Below are 5,000 nucleotides of genomic sequence, written 5' to 3' on the forward strand. Positions count from 1 at the left end.
GAAAAAGAAAAAAAAAATTTTTTGTTTTAAAAAATATAAATATAAAATTTTAAATAAAGAAAATAGAAAATAATTAATTAAATAAAATTTTAATAAATAAAATAATAAATAAATATTTTTATATAAAAAAGGGTAAAGAAATTTTAATTAAAAAAAAAAAAAAAAAATATAAAAGAATATATAATAAATTAATATATAAAAGAAATCAAAAATAAAAAAACCCAAAAAAAAAAAAAAAAAAAAAAAAATAAAAACCCAAAAAAAAAATTTTAATAATAATAATAATATAAAAAAAATAATAAAAATATAATATAATAAAATATAAAAAAAATTTTAATTTTAAAAGGGGTTTTTGGGGGGTGGGGGGGTTTGTTTGGGTTTGGTAAATTATAAAAATAAATAAAAAAAATTATAAAAAATAAAAAAAAAAAAAAATAAAAATAAAAAAAAAATTTAATATAAGATAAAATAAAAATAAGAATAAAATAAAAATAGAAAAAAAAATAAAAAAAAATAATATAAAAAGAAAAATATTTTAAATTTTTAAAAAAAATTTAAATATAAAAATAAAAAATAAAAATTTTGAGAAAATAAATTTTAAATAAAAAAAAAAATTTTTGGGGGTTTTTTTTTTTAAAAAATTTTTAAAAATTTTAAATTTTAATAAAAAAAAATAAATTTTTAAATAAAATAAAAAAATATAATATATATATAAAAATATAAATAAATATTTTATATTATAAATAAAAATAATATATATATAAATATAAAAGAAAAGAATACAGGTAAAAAAAATATTAATAAAAAAAAAATTTTATAGATAATATAATTATTTTTAAAATTATATATAAAAATTTTTTAAAATATTAAAATATTTTTAAAATAAAATATTTTTAAAAAAAATTTAATTTAATAAAAATAAATATTAAATTAATATATAATTAAAATTATAATAATATAATATATATATAATATATATATATAAAAAGATATTTTAAACAATAAATAATTAAAAATAAAAAAAAAATTATTTTAAATATAATATATAATTTATAATATTATAATTATTTTTATTATGGGGTTTTGGGGGGGGATTTGGGGTTTTAAATTTAATAATATTTTTATAAAAAAAAAAAAAAAAAAAAAAAAAAAATTTACCCTAAAATAATATAAATAATAAAAATATATTAAAATTAAAAATTTATATTAATAATAATAATATAAAATTATAAATTTTTAATTATTAAAAAAATTTAAATATTTTTGAAAAAAATATAATAATAATAAATTAATAATATATAATATATATATATATATAAATATATTTTTAAATATAAAATTATATATTTTTTTTAAAATTATTTTTTATAAAATTTTTAAAAAAAAAACAAAACAAAAAAAAACCCAACAAAACACACACAAAAAAAAAAAAAAAATTTTTTTATAATATAAATAATAATATATAATTATATATATAAATATAATATTTTTGGTATAATAGAAATTAATAAAAAATAAATAACTAAAATATATATATTTTTGGATAACCCCAGTTAGGCTTGTTTAAAAAGGAAAATAGATTTATAGCTTAAAAATGGGGGGTTTGTGGCAATATTTACCCCTAAATATTAATAGGGGGGGTTTCCACACCAACAAACCCGGCAAAATTAATTTTTTAAAATATTTATATTTTAAAAAAAAAATTTTTTAAATTTGTAGTTCAAAATTAAACTAAATATAATATAGGTATTGGGGAAAAAAAATGCCACCTTTTAGCTGTGTACCCCAAGGGGGGCCTAAAGGGGCCCCCCCTACCCGGGGTTTAAAATCCCCCCCTTCCCCCGGGGGCACCAGAGACAAAGGGGGTTTTTGGGCCGGGTCCCCCATTTTTTGAGGGAAAACCCCCCAAATCCATTAAAATAACCCAAAGGGGGGTTTTTTTTTTAACGGGGCCCCAAAGCTCTTCGCTTCCCCAATGTTAGTAGGGCCAAAACGTAAAAAGGGAGGGAAAAAAAGAACGAACAAATTTGATTTTTAAAACTTTTTAAAAAATTTTCCCAAAACCCCCCTAAAAACGCACTCCCAAGCCGCCCTTTTGAAAGGACGAAATTTGAAGTTTGGGGGAAAATTGGTTAAAACTGATGCACCAAGTGGGAACACGGGCAAGGGTTTCAACCCCTGGCAAAACCCAAGAAGGCTTCCTCCCAATGGGGGGGGGAAGGGCCAAAAAGTGAAAAAGAAAAAAAAATTTTTTTGGGGGAGGAGTAACCTTTTCCGGGGGAAATAACTTGCTCCAAAGCCTAAACCCCCGACCTGGAGAGGGCGCCCCTCGGGGGGAAAGGGGACCCGGGGGTTGGCAAAAACACTAGTTACCAATAATTTTTCCCCCAACCCCCTTCAAAAAGGGGGCTGGGAAAAAAAACTACAACCAAACGGGGGGGGTTTTCCTTTGGAAGTAAAGGCGCATTTTAAAAAGGGGTTTTTAATTAATTGGTTTCCCGCTGAATACTCCCCGGGTTCCCTTTGGGGGGGGGAATTAAAAAGGGACCATTGGTTTATAATTTTTTTAAAACTTTTATCCCCTCTAAAAAGGGGGGGGCCGATTGGAATAGGGCAGTAATTTAAGTTCACTTCAAAACATAACCATCAAGGAACCAAGAACCGTCTCGACATTTAGAGGTTACTTTAAAGAAAAAAAGTAGGTCTTTGGTTTGATGGTCGCCGCGGAAAAACCACCCGGTCCCTTTTCCCCCAAAAACCCCAACCTAAAACAAACAAAACACCCCATAATTATTTTATAAATTTAAAAAAATTTAATTTTTAAATTTAAAATTTTAAAATAATTATTTTTTAAATTAAAATTAATATAAAAATTTTAATATATAGGGTTTGGGGTTGGTTTGGGGAAGCAAAAATTTCTTTTTTAAAAATTAAAAAAAAATATTTATAAAAAAAAAAAATAAAAAAAAAAAAATAATTTTTTTAAATATTATATATAAAAAAATTTTTTAATATATATTTAAATATATTTTATTTTATAATAATAATAAATTAAAATAATTTTTAAAAAAATTTTTTTTTTTTTTTTTTTATTTTAAAAAATAATATAAAATTTTTAAAAAATAAAAAAATTTAATATTTTAAATTTTTTAAAAATAAATATATATATTTATATTTTATATATATATATATTATAATATAATTATAAAAATTTATAGAAAATTTTTAACATATAAAAAAATTTATTTTTATATATATTTTTAATTATAAAAATATTATAAAATATATTTTAATTTTTATTTTTTTATTTTTTAAAAAAAATTTTTATAATAAAAAAAAAAATATATATATATTAATATATATATAATATATTATATAATATTATAATTATATATATATATAAAAATAAATATATATAAATATATATAATTATAATATAATATATATATATAATAAATAATAATATATAGATATATGGGGAAAAACAAAAAAAAACACACAAAACAAAAATAAAAATATATATATATATATATATATAATAATAAAAATAAAAAATATTATATAATTTTCCATATATATATATATATATATTATATTATTTTAATATAAAAATAAATATATTTTTTTTTTTTTTTTTTTGTTTTTTTTTAAACCACCACCCAACCCCCCCCAAAAACATTATAAACTTAAAAAGTATTTTTTTTAAAATAAACATTAAAAATTTTTAATATTTTTTATTTTTTAAGGTTGGTGGTAGAGGGTTTTGGCCTTTTGGGTAAAGGGGCCCCACCAGTGTTAAGTGTTGAACTTTTTAAAACAAAAACTAAAAAAGTAGTTGGTTCCCCAAAAACTCATCCCCCTAGAGAGAAGCCCGAGGTAATGTAAGTCAAGCGCCCCGACCCCTTTCCACAAGATTTAACATAAAACAGACGGGAATGTAAGATTTTAAAAAATCCAGCCCGGTCCTTTGTGGGGTTCCATTCCCGTTTCAAAGGGAGGGGAAAAAAAATTATGGTTAAGGTGACACCCCGGCCCCCTCCCCTTAAAGGGGACTCAACCGGTCGGGGGAAGGAAAAATTGCAGAGGGATGACGTAAAGCTGTTAAGGTTAACACCCGTTTAGCAGTGGGGGGCACATATACGCTTTTTTAAATCCTTAACCCTTTCCCATTTAAGGGGGGTTCCTGTAGGGGGGTTTGGAAAGGGGAATCATTGGCCGAGACTCGGAGGGCCTACTTTGCACCAGATATAAAACCTTTTTCAACCCAAAAATGATAAAATTTTCCTTAATGGGAGAGGTCTCTGGGTGTTTTTTTTAGGGTGGAGGAAAAATTTTAAAAAAAAACCCTTTAAACCCCCCCAAAAACCCGTTAAATTTTCCTTTTTTTCCCCCCTTTTACAGGGTTTGACCTTCTAAACTGGGAAAAGTTGAAGAAAAACTGGGGCCCCATTCCCAAGTGGAAAAATTTTTTCCGGGTGTTTTAAAATGGCCCGGCCTAGGTTTTGCCATCGAAAGATTGGGGGGCGAACCCTTGGTCAAATTTTTCCCGCCCCGGGGCCCAGGGGGTGTTTTGAATGGGCCGGGGGTGGGGGTTGGGAAAACCCCGCGTTTGAGGTTTTACAACAAAAAAATGGGGCGACTTTTCACATCCCCCTTTCCCACAAGGGTTTAACTTTGAAAATGAAAGTCCCGAGGAGGGGGCCTTCAGGCACCCCGAAAGGAACCCAGAAAAGGGTTAAATGTTTGGGGGGGACGTTCACAATTGAAAAAAAACCCCCCCGTACCTAGATTCCAAGAGGGGTCGTACGACAAACCCCGAAAGTAACCAGGAGGGGGGTTTTCCCGGGGTTTCCCCCGCCCAATGGGGCACCCCAACCAAAATACTAATTTTGGGTGAGGTAGATTTTTTTGGAAAACAATTCAAAAAATTATTTTTTTTTTTAAAAAATTTAAAAAATAAAATAAAATAGGGTGTGGGGGGTTGTTTTGGGGTGGTTTAT

This window comes from Penaeus monodon, chromosome 8 (assembly GCF_015228065.2).
Source record: "Penaeus monodon isolate SGIC_2016 chromosome 8, NSTDA_Pmon_1, whole genome shotgun sequence".
NCBI lineage: Eukaryota > Metazoa > Arthropoda > Malacostraca > Decapoda > Penaeidae > Penaeus > Penaeus monodon.